This window comes from Piliocolobus tephrosceles, chromosome 2 (genome assembly GCF_002776525.5).
Source record: "Piliocolobus tephrosceles isolate RC106 chromosome 2, ASM277652v3, whole genome shotgun sequence".
NCBI lineage: Eukaryota > Metazoa > Chordata > Mammalia > Primates > Cercopithecidae > Piliocolobus > Piliocolobus tephrosceles.
Window position 1 is genome coordinate 65,560,404 of NC_045435.1, and position 22,460 is coordinate 65,582,863.

General features: G+C 37.4%; 1 long non-coding RNA gene and 1 other non-coding gene across 2 annotated transcripts in view; one reads left to right on the forward strand and one right to left on the reverse strand.

The window, feature by feature from the left end:
- LOC111532782 overlaps window positions 1-21,247 on the forward strand; it is a 36,833-nt gene extending 15,586 nt beyond the window's left edge. Inside the window, exons 2-3 of the long non-coding RNA XR_002728643.1 lie at window positions 3,737-3,859; window positions 20,794-21,247. This is a non-coding gene — a long non-coding RNA (uncharacterized LOC111532782). The remainder of the gene's footprint in view (window positions 1-3,736; window positions 3,860-20,793) is intronic.
- Window positions 16,766-16,868, reverse strand: LOC111534720. The gene has a single exon (XR_002729178.1). It is a non-coding gene; the product is annotated as a U6 spliceosomal RNA (small nuclear RNA).
- Window positions 21,248-22,460: the final 1,213 nt, after the last annotated feature.

Sequence of the window (22,460 nt, forward strand, 5' to 3'; positions counted from 1 at the left end):
TTTGTATGTGTTTTAAGCAGAAATAAAGACATTATAATTGAATAAACGTTTTCCTCTTGCTAACCATGCCCTCTCAGGGTTAAGAGCAAGCAAATGGAATAGTGTGGAATCCTTGCAAAAGTAACCACAAATAAGACAACCATGAAGGAGAGGTGGGTTTCAGCTTTCCTGGTTGCCTGCCACAGAGGTTTGCTCATGTGTGATTGATTGCCCTGGTGAGTAATACCAGTTGGCAGACATTAGTAACACTTTGTCTTACTTTTGGTACAGTTGTTAGCTTTTCTATGTTTAGCATGTTTTCATATTTTAATAAGAATTCTGAAGCTGTGGGTATATATATATATATCTATATATTTTCAACATTAGCCTGAAACTTGACACTTTTGATTCTGGGGTAATTTATAGCTTCATCTGTATTTGACATAACTACAAGATGCTTTCAACATATGGAATTATGCTTGTAAAATTTAACCTTATTACATTTCTTTTCCAGCCCCTGTGCATTTTTTATACACACTTACTTCGCATTTTAAACATTTTGATTATATTGTTACTGAGGCTGGCATGGTTTTGCAGGAGGCCAGGAAGATGGGGAAAAACCAGGGAATATGTGGATTTTTTTTTTTTTTTTTGACAATTGACCAGGAGGCTCCATTTCATTTTTTAACCGAGATGGATGAGGTACCAGCCTGAAATCCTTTGTGATTTCTCCAACAACATGAGTACCAGGAATGTTTTTACCCCTGCACTGAAGCATCCGATGAAGTGTTGGAAACATGTGGGCCCTTCCAGTGTTTTTGTGGTGCACTTGCTCCCTTCTGGGAGTTGGAACACATCCACCAGGCTAGCCATGTGAAAAGCATGAGACCCCGACAATGGTGTGATGGAAATTTAAATAGGCAAGGACCTGCGCCAAGTTTGCAGAGTATTGTTTTAGGCTGACTTTAGTTCAAGCCAATGAGTGGCTTGGCTTTCACACTTGAAGGCAGAAGTTGAAAATGGTTCAGGGTTGTCTTTAAAGTTCTAGGAGTTTCCAGATATTCAATAAGCATCCCAATCTTCATTAGAAGATAGTTCTAAGGACTGGCTTGCCCTAGGAAATGGTAAAAATACCCCTCTAGAGGGCAAGAGATCCTCCAGATGGTTTTAATTTATAATGACAAACTATAACCAAAATTGAGTGGATGATAACCCATTCTGTATTTGCTTATTTCCATTTATTGCAACAGAAAAGTACATTTTAAATGCTTGATTATGTTCTTTCTATGGAGTTCAGTTAACATTGCCTCGGGCCCATGAGTAGAGGAAACTTAGAGGTTTTTCTTAAACAAAAGAGAGGAGAGCTTGCTCCTGAAGCAGGTTTCCCAAGGTCACAGCCACTTCTAATTACAATTCTAATGAAACATAAGGAGATCTTCCCAGGAGATCATTACTTGGTAATTTTTCAACAATAGCTATACCATCTACTTCTCTATTTGGAAAATACAGAAAAATGGCCCATCAGCGTCTCTACCATAGATTTCATTTTCATACTCGGTATTTCTGAATCCCTGATTAGTTCTCTGACAAGCAGCACATTTATATACAGTATGAAATATGAGTGTTATCTGTGCCTTGGTCTTAATTTAAAATTTGCATTATACAGTATTTATGTAGACCTTCCCTGCAACCTTTCAAGTACTCAAACAAATGATTCTCCATTAAAAGAGTTTATCTTGAAATATCTGTCTGAGCATTGTAAATAGCATGTTATGGATCACGCATTTATTTAGACAAGTGAAATACAACATCAAAAGCTATCACTGAAAAACTAGGCCAATACGGGCATTAAAAATATAGCACCATATATCTTGGGCAAGAAAGTTCTCTGGATCCCACGTGCAATGATTGGGGAATATTTAGACTCTCCAGCAAAGATTACATGTTTCTTGATTCATCTCACAGCGCAAGTCTACTTCATTTGCAAAGTGATAACCTATTACCATAACTAAACCGCCTATTGCATGGAGGCTCAGAAATAAAATAAAAAGATTAGCCAGTTATCTTATTTACATATATTGAATTGCAGTAATACAGCCCGATCTCTGCCTCTCATTTGATTCTAATTAAAGCGTAGCAGAGAAACTGCAATCCACACAAGAGCTTATTTTAATAGTCAGAGCTGGCAAAGTCCCAATATCACAATGTAGCAATTAACAGCACGGCTGTATTTGCTATTCATGGTTTGATGTAAAAACTTGTTTATTAAGATGGGCTGGAGGCGCTGGTGTGCAATAGACCTGCATGTAATTAGATTCCAATTATTTGTCTGTTTCTGATATTGTAAACTGGCACTTAGCACATCAGTTAAATTGACACACGGCGCTGCATGGTTTACTCGGTAATTAAAACATGTTCTGTTAATTAGATGATGACCACTTTATTTCAGGGCTCTTGTGTTTGGGTTTTCTAGCGTGCTCTGTTTGTATCATGAGCCACCAGACGCTCCTCTAATGAGTCCTTGTTTTGTTTCAATTACCACCTGCTGTTCAAAAGCAAAGCTTGTTTTAACTAAACAAAATTAATGCTTGTCTCTTCCTTTGTAAGAACTTAAACGTTAGACAAATTAATACGCTTATTATTGAAGTGCTAAGCTCTGGTTTTAAAGACTGCTAAGGCAATTAGAAGAAAGTTATAAAATGTTGTACAGTGCAGCATAAATATTGTTTAGCATATTAAGAGGCATTACAAACAATGAAATATTTGCTGGAGTTGAAAGGGAGTATGGGGATTTAGCCTGCCCACCCCCAAATTAAATTAGCTCTTGCAACTTGCAAAGGGATCCAGAAACGAAAGATACAGGGGACAGTCTAGGAGAAGGGATTGGATAAAGTTGAACACAAAGGTGTGTGGCATGGCCATAAATAAATCTGTGAATGGTACTGAACCTTCCTGAATGGTTTCAAAAACTACACCTATGCTGCGTGTTTCCTTACATGATATATGTTGTTTCCATGCTAAAGACCCAATGGCCACTGTTTCTTAAACTTTTAACCACAAACACCAGCAGGATAGCCACTTTGCATCTTGCAAGGTTTAGGGCCCATCCAGTTAACTAAGCTTTTTATTCCACAGCCCATCTCCACATCAGTAATTCTCCCCTGGAACCATGAGAACTCTGTCCATCTTTACATTTCCACAGCCCTCCGCATCCCAACACTTCTCATTGCAAACCTTGACATTGAAACCACTCCTCTTGTCCAACACTGAGAATTGTGATCATGCAATTGTAGGGAGTAAAGGATGACTACTTATTTCCCAGAATATCTACCTCACCACATTTGGAGAAGTCATTAATGAGGCAAATAAGGTGACATCAGGCAAGTAAGCCACTGGAATATGTCTAACTAGCTCCTCTAAATAGAGTCAGGCATTTTAGAATAGCACAAAAAACTCCCAGTTCTTTCCCTTTCATGGGTGCCAAACCAGCCAAGTCCACTACTGAGGAGTTGTCCTATACAAGAGAGCCCTATGCAAGATAACTTCAGGGTTGTTCAGCGGTACTCTTTTGTCAGTTTCAATATAGAATTATTCAGGGTTCATTTCAATGCATATGAAAATTGACATCTGGCATCTTTAGGAAAATGCATTAATAAATCTGGACTGGTGTATACACAATACTCAGTTTCTTAGAAAAGTATTTTAATCCCAAGGCAAATTATGTTCTCCTGTGTGATAATTGGCTTTATTCTTACAGGTGTTCTTCTAAAATCTGAAATATCATTCACTCCAGAAATTCAACACCAGTGATGTCACAACATGGAATGCAAATCTGAGTTCGTGGACATCAGCCCCCAAGACCATGGCCCTATCAATACAGGTGATATACCTATGTAGAAAACCGAAATGCCACACTTCCTCCTGGAACTTTAATTGAAAACAAAATTTACAGTAGCTGATTTCTATACCTTAGGGGTACACTTCCAAAGCAATGGGCAGCAAGCAAGCTGCAAGACTTCTATTGATATTAATGGCAGTCGTGGAGCTAAATCACTGAGCACTGCTTGGCAAAGTTATTCCTTAATGCTGCAGTTGCCTTAAATTAATATTTTACAAAGACCCAAAGTAATTAGACTGTGTCTTACTAAATGCCCCATTTACTCATTAGATATTTCAAAATGCATCTTTTGCTGCAGGCCCAGTGGGGCACATTAACTACTCTAAAATATATAAATGACTTCAATGGGACCTTTTAAAAATGCTGGTGCAAGGGAAGGCCACAGGCTCCTCACTGGTGACCAATTAACATTGGCCCATTAAGGTACACACTGTTAGGACTCAAGGGACATGACTTGATTATGGCTATCCAGATCCAGGAAGCCATGAGTAATTTTTTCAACCACATCTCATGTATACATTTTAAATGGAAACCTTCATTTCTATCCTGTGGTAGATATTTGCTGTTTTTGGCCTCTCAGGGTCTAGTATTCTTTGATTTCCTATTTGGGTTGTTCTTCTTGCCCATTTACTCTGGAGGAAGCTGACTCCTCTCCCAGCTCAGGAGTGAGAAGGCCAAGTTGAACCCACACTTCTTGGCTACAATGATTGGTTTAAAGATGGGCATCTTAACCATTAGATGCTCCAATTCCTAATGCCAAGAATATTTATTCACTAGTTGAAGGAAGAGATGTTTTCTTTTCTGCTGAATGGGTAAGAAGGGAAAAAGCTCCAGGGATTGCTGGCAGACATTTTTGACTTCATTTTTTTAAAATTTTATTTGAGATGGAGTCTCACTCTGTCACCCAGGCTGGAGTGCAATGGCTGATCTCTGCTCACTGCACCCTCCACCTCCCAGGTTCAAGCGATTCTCCTGCCTCAGCCTCCCTAGTAGCTGGGATTACAGGCACTCGCCAGCACGCCCAGCTAATTTTTGAGTTTTTAGTAGAGATGGGGTTTCACAGTGTTGGCCAGGCTGGTCTTGAACTCCTGACCTCAAGTGATCTTCCTGCCTCAGCCTCCCAAAGTGCTGGGATTACAGACATGCGGCACCGCACCTGGCCTTGACTTCATCTTTTAAGCAAAGAGCTGACCCAGGGGAAGCAGAGGATCTTGGTCAAATCATCTGTGATCGGTGACTTCACGCCTGAAGTCAGCGCTACATCAGGATTTATGCAAACCATTCTCTTCTTCATTTACCTTCACCACCCCCCCCACTTTTTTTTTCTTCCCACCTAAGCCAGGGGTTTTTCACTTGCAAGTGAAAAAATCCTAAGTGATACAACCTTACTTTGTATATCCCATAGTCATGTTATTTTACCCATTTGGATCCTGAAGTTCAATAGAAGAATCCTTAAGGTGGATTCTTCATTTGGAAATCCACGATTAACCAAGCCCTGAAATCACAAACAACATTTGTGTTGGATATGTTCATGCATTTTTCAGGGGATTCAAATGTTCCCCACCTCAAGAAAGTTTCAGAACCCTTCTAACTACTGTCAGGAGTTCTAGAAGATCAGCAGAAAGGGGCCACTAAAAGGAGAAATTTTTTTGTATGAAAGATTTTGTATGACATAACTTGCCTAGTAAGTGTCGGTTTTACAGTCCTTGCTTGAGCTCAAAAATTCAAGAGAACACATAGGGGTTCTCTGAAGAAACCTGCAGAGCAGTTTCACATGTTAGGCTTCTATAATCTTTAAGTTGGAGTTGGTTGTCTTGGGAGATAAAGAAGGTAAATTGGGGCTGTATAGGAACGCACTAGGGTTTTTTTTTTTTTTTTTCCCTTTTTAAAGCCTAAATATTTGTTTCAGAGTTTACTGCTTCTATGTGTGTATATTACCTGATATGTAATTTTTCCCCTGACACAAGGCCACACCAAAGGATCTGCAGAAAGAAACAGGAATTTATGGGCCATGTTGTACCTGAAGGAATATATAGTCTCAGCTTCAAATGCACTTAGAAAAGGGGCTTGGCCCCAGGTTCTGTATGCAGAGAATAAAACCAGAACAAGACCCCAAATTGTTGTAGTGCCATACACATTGAGGCCAAGTCTATCACATTATCTTCCCATCTTCTCTCAGATGTCCAGCAACATCTGTTGCATTTAGTCTAGGTGAAAATAAGTCCCTGCTACTAAATTATCTTATTACAAGAAATAGCAAGAGCTAAACTAATTACTCACTTATACATTGAGTTCTGTACCATTTATTGTGTAACACAATTGAAAGCATAGGTCTGGACCCAAATTTTGAATTAAAATCCTGGCTTTACTACTTTCTAGGCATGTGACCTTGGGTATGTGAATGTACATTTCTGTATCTTAGTTTATCATCTAAAAAGTAATAAGCTGAATTGTATGAAATGGCTTGACATTCATCCAGATGGAGAAAAAGAGCAATGTTTTATGGTTTGAACTGATATGTATATGTATTCGATTCCTATGGCTGCAGTTACAAAGTGGCTTAAATTAGCAATTCATTCTCTCACTTCTGGAGACTAGCAGTCCAAAAATCAAGATGTCTGCAAGGGCAGTGGTTGGTCCCCAACCGTTTTGGCACCAGGGACGGGTTTCATGGAAGACAATTTTTCCACAGACTCGGGCAGGCGGATGTGGGGAGTGGTTTCAGAATGAAACTGTTACATCTCAGGTCATCAGGCATTGGATTATCCTAAAGAGTGGGCAGCCTAGATCCCTCGCATGTGCAGTTCACAATAGGGTTCGCACTCCTGTGAGAATTTAATGCGGGTGCTGGTCTGATGGGAGGTGGAGCTCAGGCGGTAGTGCTTGCTTACCTGCAGCTCACATTCTGCTGGGCATGTGGCCAGGTTCCTAACAGGCTGTGGACTGGTAGCAGTCTGTGGCCCTGGGGCTGGGGACCTTGGTGCAAGGCCACGATCTTTCTGAAGGCTTCAGGGATGAACACTTCCTTGCCTCCTCCTAGGTTCTGGTGGTTGCCAGCAATCCTTGGTGTTTCTTGGTTTGTAGCTGCATCACTCCAATCTCTGCTTCCATCTTTAACATAGTGTTCCTCTGTGTTTCCTCGTGCCTATTTCTCTCCTTATAAGGACACCAGTCATTGAATTTAGTGCCCTCCTTAATCCACATGACTTCATCTTAACTTGATTACATTTGCAAAGACCCTAATACCAAATAAGGTCAGATTACCGGGTACCAGGGTTAGCGCAGGTACATATCATTTTGGTATTTTACTTTTATGGGAGCCTTTTAATTCACCTAGAATACTCTTATCCTTTTACTCACCTGCATATTTGTTCTAATCTCAGGTAAAGCTACTTTTTCTGCTAGTTGTATTTATAAAACATGTTCTCCATGTCACTGTAATGAAATCCCCAGTTTTTAGCTTATTTGTATATCTCTCTCTACCACTATCCCAGAAATTCTCAAAACGTGTGCCTGAGAATAGCAGCCCTAGAAAGTCTCTCTTTAAAGGTTAATGAAGAAAATTGTGAAATATGTCTATTCCCTTGTAGGAATTTTGTAATGCATATATTAAAGACTCTAGAAAGTCCCCCCAAAAAGAAAACTATCAAACTTGGTCTAACATAATACTCACCTAATATTTTGCTATTTTGTCCCAAGTATTTATACTAACTGAGGTTTGTTGAGCTTCTTGGATATACGGGTCAAACTTTTTTCTTTTCTGTGTTTTTTTTTTTTTTGGTTTTGTTTTTGTTTTTTAAATACATTTGGAAAAAAATTCAACATCATTTCTTCAAATGTTTTTCTGTCCCATTCTCTATTTTCCTTACAGGAGTCAATCGTACAATTAGACCTTTTCAGATTATCTCACAGTTCACTGATGCTTTATGTATTTAAGTCTTTCATCCTCTCCTTCTCCTGCATTTCAGTTTGAATAACTTTCATTGAACTGTCTGTGTTAATTCTTTATTCTTTGGTGTCCAATCTGCAACCAAGCCTCTCTTGTGAATTACAAAACAAACAACCAAAAACAAAACAAAACAAAAACCCAGATATTGTATATTTTGGTGCTAGAATTTCCATTTGGTTCTTTGCAAAGTTTTTATATCTTGCCTGAAATACCTCCACTATATCAATCTTTTCCTAGAAAACATTAAATGTACTTATAATACTTATTTAAAGCCTTTGCTAAGTTCAATAATTGGGTCACCTATGGTCTGTATTTATTGGCTATGTTTTCTATTGATTATGTATCACATTTTGTTGTTTCTCATATCTTGCAATTTTTTATTTCCTACTTGACAACATTAAATGTAAAGAGTCTGAAAGATGAAAGATGCTGAGAACAAAGTCATGACTTTTCTCCATTCCTCCTTGTGGAGAATGAGAATAGAACAGTCCATTCCTCTAACCAAGCGTAGAGCTTCAGGACATCTGTTTATAGAGACAGTGGGTATCTGCAGGAAGGACGACTGAAGTTCTACTCCCTAGTTGGGCACTTGATGTACAACACCCTTGCAGATCAGTTTTTGTGCCCTTTCAAACACGAGAAAAAGAATTCGGAAGAGACTAGGTGAAGAGAGGGCAACAGTGAACCAGCCTATATTGCATTACTCATTGCAACAAGAACATACGAGTTTTGTGAGGATTAAGTGGACCAGACTTGTACTGTATTGCCAGCTCTCCACCCTAAAGGGCTGCCTGCTAAGAGGCTTGGGGTGGAGACTGGGAATGGCATCTGGAGGGAGATTGGGGTATCAGAAGAGCTTCAGCCACATTGGAGAATTCTGAGTGAAGAGGAAGCCTGCAGGGCTTTCTGGAGAACTCAGACATGAGCTTCATTGTATCATTAAGGGATAGGAAAGGAAACACTTGAAAGTAATGGTTGTGCTACTTCAGGATAGTACAACCTCATCAGGGTTTGGAATGCTTAATACACTGGTTAAAAATGAAGTTTCTTCTCTTGTGATCAGACATAATAAGCCAGGGCTTGGGTATATCTTACCTTCTACTTCATTCTAGCCTGGCATAGTGCCTAACACATAAGCTCGTTGTGTTTAATAAGTATATTTGTAATAAATAAACAAATGTATTAGAGTGTCCCCACTTCACCCTATACCTTCACTTCACTTTTTTTCTCCCTAGAATTCATCAAATATGACACATTCTATATTTACTTATAAATTTGGTTACTTCCTATTTTCCCGATAGAAGCGTTATAAAAGGTGGGAGGGGGGTACAGTTTTTTGTTTACTGTGGGCCCCGGGGCTTGGTGCAGTGACTGGCACCCAGGACATGCTCAAACATTTTTTGCATGAATAATTTTATTGTATGCCACACGTACAACATAGAATATACAAAGGTGGGGGGCAGCTAAAAAGACATAGTCATGGCAAACATGACGTGTATTTTAGTAGCCCAGATAAAATTGAGGCAGAGGAGAATTTTTGTGGTAAAGTAATTTTTGAAAATAAATTGTGAAGCTACTGCACAGAACCTTTCTTCAAAAAAAATTCTCATAAGTTTTAACATGTATCTCTAAACCAGTACCTTTGCTCAAATCTTCTAACAATTGTGACATTTCAATAATTCTTTCTATGCCAAGTATAAGGAAGAAACAATTCCTGACTGAAAGGATTACAATCTAAGGAGTTAGCTGAACACCAAATATTTTAAAAACCAGTCGAAAAGACATTTGAGTACTGGCTAGGATGAGGCTTCATGTAGTAATTACTAAGTCTGCTTAAGCGGATATACTGAATATTAGCTTAGAGAGAAGGATTTCTTTTTTTTTTTTTAAAGGTTTAATATGCAAAAGAAACATTATAGTGAAACTAGATAATTGTTTAATATAATAATATGGTTGTGATATATATTTGCTCAGAGTATTTCTTGACTTACAGTCCTTCTTCCATCTTGTTCCTATGGACACTGAGACACAAGCCAGGTGAGGAATGGTGCCTCCTGTATCTCACGATTGTCAGACTGACTGGCTTCAGAATGTTTGTAAACAGGGCTGTAGCTGGCCTCTATTAGGGTCACTGTCTGTTGCAACATGGAAAATGGAGCCTGTCTATGAATGTCTGTCTGCTGGAGAGAAAATAATAATAATAATAAAAGAGGTGTTAGTCTCTTGCCTTATGACCCTGAGCTTTATGTAGCAAGTATTTCTACATTCATGGAAGCAACAGGCAGTGGGACAATTGGGAATCTAGCTCTGCTTCTCTTTGTCATCGTCTAATTAAGCTGCAGCCAACCTGAACATATCAACCTTCATCCCTGCTAGACAAAAAGCGGGATCAGGCAGAAGCACAAGTCATAGCACTATATTCCTTTTAGTCAAAGATAGTGAATAGTGGAAGAAACGTCTTTGAGATTTTGCTTGATATTCCTTGGATGCTTAATGATAAGCCTGAAGGTAATACTGGGTCTTGAGGAACACCTATTTTAATAACCACACTTCCTAAAAACATGCACTCTGACGTCAACAAGGTGTTGTTTCACCACGCAGGAAATTAACCAGAAAAAGAATCTGCAAGTGGCAATTTCTACAGTAATAGATTTTGATGAATATTTTTTCCAAAATGTTCTGCTGATGCTTGACATCGTAATGAATCATGCCAGATTACATCAATCATGTTGTGTCGCTTAAAAAACAACAACCCCCAAACCACAATGTGGCTGTTAAAGATGGAGTTGTAATGGGCCATAGTTAGGAAGTGTCTATTTTTAAAAAGAAAAAAAAATAGGGCAAATACTTAATATTTTGTGCCCATTTGCCAAATTAAGAAAGGCTTTTAAACTTTATCTGAAAGGCAGGTATTAGAGAACAGTTTCATATTTTTTTAACATGTGATATATTTGTTTCACCTACAAATATTTTAAACCATATATGCGACACATTTACAAACTCGAATTGACTGGAGCCATTTTGAAAACATGATTCAATTCTTTCTAACTTGAACACAGTTCTTAGTTTATTAACCAGATGGGGCATGTAGAAGCATTCCTATGTAGAAACTAGGTTGTATTAAATAATGGTCTGCTTGGAGTAAGATATAGATGAAAAATGGGAATATAAAATTATTCTGAAGGTTTTGATACTGCCTATAACGTTTCTAAGGAAGATCTGTTACTTTGACCCACTTAAGTAAATTTATATAAGATGTCAGTGCTCTCAGAAACAAGGAGCATTTCCTTCTGTCTTTTCTTCCATTGTTATTTGTCACTGTTTTCTCTTTTCTTGCCCCTAGTAGAAACAGAATAACATCTATAGCACCATATTACATATTTTTTGAGATATAATAATTGCTCCTTTGTTTTTACTTCTCTAAAACAATTATTCTCCAACTGTTTTAGCCCAAGAACTCTCTCTTCAATTACAATTTTAATACATAAAACAGATCAAAACTGCTCAGGTTGAACGGGGTATAGGGGGTCTTCAAATCCTTCTTAGAGGGAATGTGTTATTGACCCAGTTCAGTCTACAAAGAATACCTAAAGTGTAGTATGACACATACTGTTTTATCTACCTTTGTTTTTTCAGATTCAATCCCTAATATTAGTAATTTTTGTTACTCTTTTCTGTTCCCCTCCCACATTTTCATATATGGAGCCTCAACCTGAAAGTCTTTCAAAAAATTATGCTGAAATTCTGCTACAAGAAAATGAATGCTATAAATGAACAATCTGATTAAGTTTACCGTTACTGGTCAACTTTTTGTATTGCAACAATATTTCTTAATACCTTTGGGGACATGAATATCTCCACTGGTATTTTCTGGTTTCCAAAATTTGTGGTTAGATGAAAACGTTTAGAAATTTATTACAAATTCTTTTTCTATGTTTTTAAAACTCTAAGCTGATACATCAAATTCTTGGATTTCATACATGGTGCAATCATGCTAATATTTGCAAGAGGGAGAATAGGAAAAAAGGACAGCCATCAATGTGTGTTAATTTGACACATAAGAAAATTTGCACACATAAAGAGGGAGAACTTTCGGGTAGTGGGATTGGATATGAAATCTGTAGTCAGCTGGCCTGGAGTTCAAATCCTTACACTAATTCCTAGTTGTAGAAATTTGACAAACAATTATCTTTCCCAAAGTCTCAGTTTTTTTGTGTATAAAATGGGAATAGTAGAAGTAGCCAGCCAGATTTATTGTGAGGAGAAAATGACATAGTGCACATAAGACATTCATTCATTCATTCATTCATTCATTCATTCATTCATTCATTCCTTCCTTCCTTCCTTCCTTTAGAGACAGAGTCTCTCTGCCGCCCAGGCAGGAGTGTGGTGGCGTGACCTTGGTTCACTGCAATCTCTGCCTCCCAGGTTCCAGCAATTCTCCTGCCTCAGCCTCCCGAGTAGCTGGAATTACAGGCACCCATCACACTCCTGGCTAATTTTCATATTTTTAGTAGAGATAGGGTTTCACCATGTCAGCCAGGCTGGTCTCCAACTTCTGACTTCACGTGATCTGCCCATCTTGGCCTCCCAAAGTGCTGGGATTACAGGCATGAACCACTGTGCCCAGCCACATAAGACATTTAACACATAGGCCTCACTTTCAGCAAATCCTCACATGCCAACTATATTGTATACCCTATTTGGGAAAAGAATAGTTCATTGTAGTTTTTGCATGTCACTTTAGATTTTTCATGGTGTGGGGTTGTAACTAATTTTTTTCTAACCTTTCTTAAGATGAAAAAAAATCAATCTTAATCATAGACTTCACTAGGAGGATCAAAAGGTACTCTACAAATAAGTACTAATATTCTCATTCATGACTTATAGAAATATAGACAGTAGTTTGACTGCAAGTCACGGTTGAGAAAATACCTGATTCTTTATACCTCTCTCTTGAACCACTAGAAAATATTTACTCTATAAAAGAGCTCTCCCTTGTTATTGGATCTCTTGCAGCTTTGACCTTTGGGCATTGGCTGATACATTTTTGGATCATCTTCAAATGACTGGGATAAATTCTGGCTCAAAATTGAAAGAGAGACTAGAAATCCTTCACGGTGAATTGTGGCTTGGGGCCCTTTTAAAACTTCTCAAAGAACATCACAAACAATTTACCACCCTCTCTCAATTGCTGGCTTCATGAAAATTGGTGGTGTTTTGAGTGGATAGAGACTCATGATTTACAAAGAGCTGTTTCCACTACCCAAGTTTTGCAACATGTGAGAGCAAGTCACAAGGGAAGGAAAGAGAACGTGAACTGCTTTGATGACTGTTGGCCATTGCCAAGGAAACTGCTCCCTTGGTAACCGTGGTCAGTACATCTGTCTAGTTGCATTTCTAAGGCTTGCATAGTTACTACCATAGAAAATGCATTTTAAAACAAACACAGAGGAAAAAACAATTAAACCACAAATAAAAAATAATGGAGTTGATAAAAAATTCTTTGCTTTTATGGCAAAGTTGTTAGGATGGGTTACGATGTTCAGCAGAACATGTTTAGGGGTGTTACCCCATAAATGGAAACCAAAATGTCCCCAGTGTAAGCCAGACTGTAAAATAAAACAAATCTAAGTCATTGGGTTTATTAATCACAAGACACATGAATTTTAAGACATCACAAAAGTATTTGTGGGGAGCTTATTTCAAACACTGAGCACTCCCAAGTAAATTAAGCTCAAGTTTGCATAACTTTATCTTAAAGAGAGATGTGGGCATGAGAAAAGGAGATCAAGGTAAAGGCCAGTTTTGAGAAAGGGTAGAATGTTTAAGATCTAGCAGAAGCTGAGAAAAGCCAGCTCTGATATAAAAATCTAAGACAGTAGGAAAACATGATTCTATTTATGAATGTTTGATTTAATCACAGTTCTTCAGGAATGCAATAGCACATTACCTGAGGAAAGCCTATGTTGAACTGCCATCGTCTTTGAGTGGCTAGATGAAGTTAACATTTGAACTTACAAAGTTTGAGTAAAAATAGAAACATAAAGATTTTAATATATGTTACCTACATGAATTTCATGGCAAGTTTGTTGTTTCCACAAAAATGATTTGTGAATTACAGTTAAGATGGTGAATAAAACACTTGTTGAAATCATAATTCAAAGAGTTTATACCAAGAAGGAAGGAGTGTCCTTTACAAGGAAACATCTATATTAACATAAAAGGCTAAAGACATGCAATGGTAGTTATATTTTATATTCCGAAAACACCAGACCAATTAGGGAACTGAGATAAGCTGTTGGGTTATATTTTCAGATGCACCTTAAACCATAGATTGTATTTAACAAATTCTTGATTTACTTTTTTTTTTTTTTTTTTAAAGCATCTTAACATTGCTGCTAACCAGGCAGTGGTTGTGATAGAGTTATCACCTGTGCTTGCTCAGGAAAGCTCACTGCAGCAGGGAGTGTCAGCAGTTTGGAAGAAAGTCTTGGAGATAATAATTTAAGGATGCTAATATTCAACTAGTGCAGAACTTAAGAATATATTGAAAAACACAAATATCAACAACTGTGTAAAGAATGAACTTGGAAGGGTTAAATTGTAAATATGCAGAAATTTTAGGAATATTTTAACCAATTTATTTTACATATTTTTGTGTGTTTTCACAAGTGTGAAATATGATACAAATATGTGTCTAAGTTTAAAACTGTTCTTTTGGTAAGTATAGAATAAAAATTCTAGGTGATAAGAAAGCATTACATTGTAGTTTAAGCAGCCATGTTTTTCTTTCTAAGTGATAAGTAAAAAAATGATGTGCCTTACAATTTACAGTATCTTAGAGTCAATGAAATGTGGGAGTTAACTGAGATGTTACCTTCTGCCATTTAAGAAGTGAGGTAAAAAGAGAATGAGAGAGACAGATGAAAATAGTGACCAGGAACGGTGCTACCTACTGCCCTCTCCTCCCCTGAAAATAGAAGAAAGCAATGATAATAAAAGGTGTTCAATGAATTGCTGACTAGTAAAGATAAGAGCATAAAGTTGGTAAGCACTTCTCTATGGCAAGGCATGCCATGATTAAACAAATGATTCAATCAATTGCATAGACGACCTTGGTGTTTAATCTTAGTCCGCCTCTGTCACTGAATCTGAAATCCAATTTAATGTCTGCTTTGTACATCAAAGAGCAAAAATAGGTCCATGCTACATATTTTCTCGAAGGAACAACTTAAATTAAAAGAGAAAAACTTTCCCAAATATTAAGGTTGATGTTGATGAATTAAGTAGAATAACTCTAAATTTGGCAGTTCTATAGAGCAAGTTGATCTTTTCTCAGATAAATTATTCTTCAAGAATATCTTCAATGTCAAGCCTCAAATGGTGTCTTACGATACTGCCAGTCAGTCATTGTATATGTTCTCTTTCAACTGATTTATCTACCAGGGCCTTTTTGTGCTTGTTGATTGAAAAGTCAATCTTGCATATATTCCATTTTCCTGATCTGTTTGACAGAATCTTAGTGAAACATTCAAGGAGAAGATCCTGCTTCCATAGTTACATCACTCCTTTTGAGATGCCATTGCAATTCAGCAGAAGATAATACCAATTCCAACTTTATAGTGTAACTTCCATTTTGTGGAAAGCTATTTTCATTTTGGCACATTAACTAGTACAATATGAAAATGAAAAATCCTAAAGTGAATATGAAAATCTGTATACCCTCCAGCTGATTCTTCAAAGTTCATTTTTAAAATGTACTTGTTTTGAGATTCTCTGCAGTAGGAAAACTGTATTTACCAAACCATGTAGCACATTCCTAGACAGACACAATACCACTAAATCAGTCCATTTAATGTTGGCACTTTCCTTACTTGAGAGTTTGGTTTTGAGTACTGTTCTCCTTCCCTTGCTGATAATATAGTTTTTGGAGTATCTAGTAACTGCTGGCCAATTTTAGTCATCTCACCTAATTGGAGCAAAACAAAAATGATGAGTAACACTAGGAAGGCCACATTTCCCAACCTACCTTGTAACTAGATGGGATCGTAGGATGATGTTTTGGCCAATAGAATGTGGACAGAAGTGATATAGCCACTTCTAGGCCTCACTCTTCTCTTTCTTTGCTTGTTGGATGATAGATCTCAAGAATCTAGGGAGGATTCTGAGACTTAAGGGAGGTCTGAACAGTGGAAGTAAGGAGCCTGGGTCCATGTATGACTCTGTGCAGCAGAGCGACCCCACACTCTCAAACCAAATTTGACTGTGCCAAGGGTGAAACATCACCCTCTGTTATGTTAATCTGCTGAAATGCTGGGACTGTGTGTTTCAACAACTAGGGTTACTTAACCTGATTAGTAATGATAGTGTAATAGTTAGAGAAGTCCCCAATTATATTCCTTAGGAGTTCCACCAGATATTATATAGTATATAATATAGAAATATGGCCTTTGTAACATATGGCAACTTAATTGAAATGTATCTGGACATTTATTCCCTCAGCTCAGACATTTTTTTAAAATTTTAATATTTTAAATTTTAATTTTCATGAATACATAGTAGTTGTACATATTTATGGGGTATATGCAATAATTTGATACAAGTAGAGAGTGGGTAATGATCAAATTAGGGTAATTAGAATATCCATCACCTCAAACATTTATTATTTCTTTGTATTAAGAACATTCCAATTCTACTTCTATAGTTATTTTAAAATATACAATAAATTATTTTTAATTGTACTTGTTCTATTGTGTTACTGAACATTAGATGTTATTCCTTTTATCTAACTCAAGTGTGGATCCACTGACCAACCCCTCTTTATCCCCACCACCTCCTCAGTACCTCCCTGGCCTCTGGTAATGATCATTCTACTCTCTATTTCCATAAGGTCAATTTTCTTTTAGCTCCTACATTTGAGTGAGAACATGTGACAGAAAAATATAGAATGTTCCACACATTTGCGTGCCATCCTTGTGCAGAGGCCATGCGAATCTCTGTATTGTTCCAATTTTAGCATATGTGCTGTGAACTGGGCACTCTGAAATATTTTTGAGTGTTATTTGCCAAGCATTGGATAAGTTCAGGGGATACCATAAGGAGCCAAATAGGCGTGGTTATAGTCCACAGAGCTTTAGTCCAGGAAGTAGATGCTGACCAATGGATACACATATAAATGTAAAATTATAACCATGCTCCATTCTACAATATTTCTATGTCAAAAAATAGAAATATTTGACTTCATTAGGGAGGCATCCACGAGGAAGGATTCCATGCTGAGAGGGGCAGATGTGTGGTTAGCACATGAAAGTCAGATGGCAGGAGACAAAAAGAAAGAGGGTCAGAGTGGGTGGAGCAGGGAGAATGAAGGGAAATAGGTCAGGTGAGCCTAGATAAGAGTGCAGGTTAGAGGAAGTATTTTACTCTTCACTTAGACACTAAAGAATGACATTTGCCCTTTGCCCTTTGAAAAACACTGCTCTGGCTACATTTAGGGGAATGGATTGGACGTGAACATGTACCTATATTTATACGAAGGGAGCATGTGGTAATATGAGAATCACCTGTCAAGATACATGTACCTGGCTGGGTGTGGTGGCTCATGCCTGTAATACCAGAACTTTGGGAGGACAAGATGGGTAGATCATTTGAGTCCAGGAGTTTGAGACCAGCCTAAGTAACATGATGAAAGCCTGTTGCTACAAAAAAATGCAAAAAAATTGGCCAAGTCTGGTGGTGTGTACCTGTACTCCCAGCTACTTGAGAGGCTTAGGTGGGAGAATCACCTGAGCCCAGAAGGCAGAGCTTTCACTGAGGCAAGATCGTGCCACTGCACTCCAGCCTGGGTGACAGAGTGAGACACTGTCTCAAAAAAACAAAACAAAACAAAACAAAACAAAAAAAAACAAAAAGAGAGAGAGAGAGGGAGAGAGAGAGAGCTCAGGAAAAAAGGAAATATAAAAACAGTTCAGCAAAGGAAAAGTTTTTGGGATTGGATGATTGATGTTTTGGTAAACTATAGTTATTTTCACCTTTATTTTATTTTATTTTATTTTAACTATTATAGATCAGTAGTTCAATATGGCAAGTTTGAGACAGGAGACATTGGTCTTAGGCCAATGTGAACATCTAAAGCAAATGAAATTGCAGTGAACTATGAGGCTGGTTTGAGTGAGATTTTTGTCATCAGTCGCTCTAGCATCCAATCCCCTGTGGCAACCTACAAGGCACACATCCACAGCAACCAAGTAAGAGGACTCCCCACAAAAGATGCTGGGATGCCTTGACGCTCATTACTTGGAAGATAAGGAGACATCACAGTTTGTCCACAAAATTTATGAAAAGACTATGCCCAAAACACAATGGAGAAAGACCTGCTTTGCTTCCCTCTCTGATCTACCCAGATTTCTGACACCCATGTCCCTCTGTCTCAGATTGTTTTCCAGTTCCCGAGAGAATGAGATATTGATATCTTGAATCTTTTATATAGACTTGTTTTCTTTCTCTCTGTATATGAGAACAACTGCTAAGGATGCTTATGATTTAGTAATCACCTTGAGATGTTCCTTGTCCTTCTGTGGGCCCCAATTGTATTTCTTCCCCTTGTGATCCAGGCTGCAGAGCCTGACAAATGCACCCACTCAACCACATCAGCACCAGTGCAGGTTCAGACTGGCCTTCTCTCCTCCACACACGAGAGAAAGAGCTGGATGCTCAGCTCTTTGTTACTTTTTATTTTTAGACTCAATTCACCTCTCCAGAAGCAATACATAGAGAGAATGCTGAATAGACTACCCTGCATTGAGACGCTTCTCAAAGATATATTTTTCCCTGTATGAAAGAATGACTGATTGCAAGTATTTATTTTCTAAGGTACAATTGTAGACCTTCAAAGTCAGACTGTTAATTTGGTGATATTAACTTTTGAGTCACTTGACTAGTCAGTTTAGGAAGCAACAATTCTCTCAAAACTCTTATAATTACATTTGGACAAGTTTGTGCGTAGGACCGCAAGTCCATCAGCTTATTATAACCATAGTGCGTTCACACACCATCTTCATTATCTTGTGCTAAAGAAGAGAGCACACACTCCTCTGTGGGTAATTTTAGATTGGCCACTGACACACTCTGCAGTGTTTATAAAGAAAACAAAACTTGGATGTTGGCCCTTTTAATTATAACTGGCAGAATTGCTACACCCAAAAATCACATAATCTCTTCACCATATTATATCTTTGAAGACATCTGCTTGCAAAGCAGTAACAAGGAACTTGAATTCTAAAAACAAACTTTGTACTAGATTGATTGGTTTGGCGAGCCACGCTTCTGAAGTACTGACGGATTCTGAAAGATATATTCCTGAACTTCAAGAAAAGTTTAAAATATGCTATAATGGAGTTACATCAAATTGTCTTTGGTCTGGACATGCAGATTAGAGACTGAGATCCTATTTTATCATGAAGGAAGGTCCACTGGCCCAGTGGCAAATATCATAAATGTCACCAGTCATTCTGCATTTTTGTTTTGAGTTTCCAAATAAACATCTAGCTAATGAAATAGTTGGACAGTCCAGTGCACTATTTCACCTGAGAAATGATCACCACATGAGGTTCTATGTTCTAGGTGCTTTATGTGTAATATTGTGAATATTGTGTATTGTGAATATAATATTGTGAATACAATGTGTATAATATGTATAATATTGTGAAGACAACTCCACCAAAGGGAGAAAGCTGATCTTTGACATCATCTTTACTATTTATCAAGCATATACCTCTCTTCCTGTAGATTTGGGATATGATCTGAGTCCATTTTTTGAGTAATTACACTGTGATCCTAGTCACCTACCCTGGGGTAGATAATTTCGCAGCTTGTAGAGTTCCTGAACTCATGGTACTGTAGTCTAAAAGATGAAATGGAACAATTAATTGTTATCTATGCTCTGCAGATGAGTAAGAATCTTTCCTTTCATAGGAGATCCGTGCATGTGTATTTGAATTAACAGTCCAAAAAAAAAAAAAAAAAAAAACCCAATGCAAAAGCCTGAATTTGTTGCCAAAATAAAATTGCCTACATCTTATGTAGTCATGTAACTCATAAGGTTCCACCCTCCTTCCATAACTCTAGCCAAAGAGTCTGTTTTTCCTTCCCTAACACAGTGTTTTCTGGAGCCCAGGACTAGTTTTTAAACACTAACATGACTTAAGAAGGCTGCTGGAAAAGTGAAAGCAATCTCATTGTACTGTATTAGTTTAACCAAAATGACTAACACATTTCAACATTTAGAATGTCCAATTGAACAAATATTTACTGCTCAGTTAGTACGTTTATTTTAAGAATCTTTGTCCAAAATTGCTTATCTTGTGGTAATGCTTTGAATATTGAGTATACATTTTAGATAAAGCAATTTTTCCTTTGATGTTAAAAATTACATTTATAAATAGGTACATTGCCTAAAAATTATAAAATTGCATATACTACTTTTAAATGTTGAAAGTTCCCCAAAAGCTTCACAGATGTTGAAAGTTGTTGTCACTCTAACATTAATTTTATTAGTCCAAAGTATTTTTACCCAAATGTTTTTCCGAGAAGTGCAGAGCAACTGCTGTTACCCCAGAGCACTGAACTATTAACTGTTAATGGCAGGGGAGTTTTCAAGTTCCAATATTTCAGCTGCATGCTTGGATATAAGTTATTTTGTTCATACATCCCCTTCTTGCAAATACGTAAGGCAAGAAAGTTAATAATTGTGGTGTTCATTAAAAACTCCTGAATGTCTTCATATATGTAGCACAGACTCCAGAAACTTTATTAGAACTAGCAAACCACTAGGATGATAGAAAGTGTGAAATTAAAACAAAGAAGGTTACAGTACTAAGAATGATTTATTTTAATGAAGCTAGTTCAGCGTTTCCATTTTGTGTGTTTATGGTGCAGTTATTCAACATGTTTTCTTTTTTGGTAGGTCATGTCAGGGAGACTTTGGCTGAAGAAAATCACAACAGATGAGAGATAATGCAAGAGAAAAATAAAACCATTCCATGAGGATATCATTCTGGAACTTCCTATTACCAGGGAGTGAGATCAGGATGCTTGGGGCAAGGTACATTTGGGTAAAGCTTTGGATTCTTAGAACTTCCACTGAGCACTGTGGGACAAAAGACTAGCAGGGGTTTCTAATTAGAAGAGTTTTGCAGCATGTGCTAAAGCTTACTTTCTTTAGAGTGTATGGCGTTATGCCCACAGATAGATGTCCCAGTTTTAAGTTGTGGGTGATTTTTATGCAAGTCTGTTTTATAGAATTAGTCTTCTAAGGTGTTTACACGGGCCAGGTAAAATCTCGATCGTCAAGAGAAGATAGGTATACATGTACACACTGCAAAATAATTTGTCTCAAAGGTTGCTAACCCACAAAATTCCCCCCCAGGCTCAGATAATCTAGAAAAGCCTGTGACTTCTACACAGCTCTCTCAAATGTGAAGGAAGCAGGCATGACTGCTCTTTGATTCTCATAGGAAATGTAAAGATGTAATTTCTGCAGTGAGTAATGGTACAAATAAAATTATGTTTATTATTATTTTATTCGTGGCATTTAATTACAGAGGGAGATGGGTAGTCAGATAGCAAAAACAGCCATAAACAAGGGGAAGGCCCCTCTGTTCTTTTTAAATGAATGCTCTAAAACAATTGGGAAGAACATTAATAGAACACCCAGCTAACGACAGACTCGCGAGCATATGCATTCACTTGGGGTTCATCAAATAATGGCCCGCTGGCCTATTTTTCAAGCCATTTCTCTGCAGTAACTTGACATTTTGATAGGATTACCTTTGGATTTTGGTCTGAGTCTCTGCTATGCCTGAGATTGTCATCTTTTGATTTAAAGATAATAGAGCCAAACATGTGAAACTGTTCTGTAAAGAGTCAACCTGTGACTCATTACCAAATATCAAAAAAGATTTTGTCTACAGTTTGCTTTCTTACCTCACTGTTGCAGCTGAAATGATCAAATGACTAGTTTCCATTATAAACACCATATATTTATTTTGTAAAAAAGCTTGACATTCTTCGGAGATGAAATATAATAGTATCATAAACCTCCAAGGCAATTCTGTTCCCCTTAAGACTCACAGCATTTGCTGATTATAATTTTAATTCAAAAGTTTCACCAGAAAAGGTGAATCAATTTTGCTTAAGCATAATGTTGAACAATTAAAAAAAAAGCATCTGAGCAGGTCAGACATAGATAAAACCCAATTATGAGGCAGTGGAATTGTATACAGGAGGATAAACAAAACACACTTTAACATTGGCAATGGACTTGACCATTCAAAATATAGTTAATAAGTTTCCAAACATGCAAGTTCTAATTTTAAAATTAAGCCTTCCAATTGCCAATTTCAAAAAATGTAATGAGTTTAGAGTGGCCTTTTTATTATGCATGGTTTTATGTCTTTGGATTTCAAAATTACCTAGCATGCATTTTCAACTTTGCTACAATTTCCGGGCTGTTTTCATTTCTATTTAAAAAGGCTAAACAGTAAGATGTGCCTCTGCTTTGCATTCTAATTGCACGTAACTGATTTGCACAACAGAACAAAAAACTCATTTTCAGATTAAGAATCGTGCACC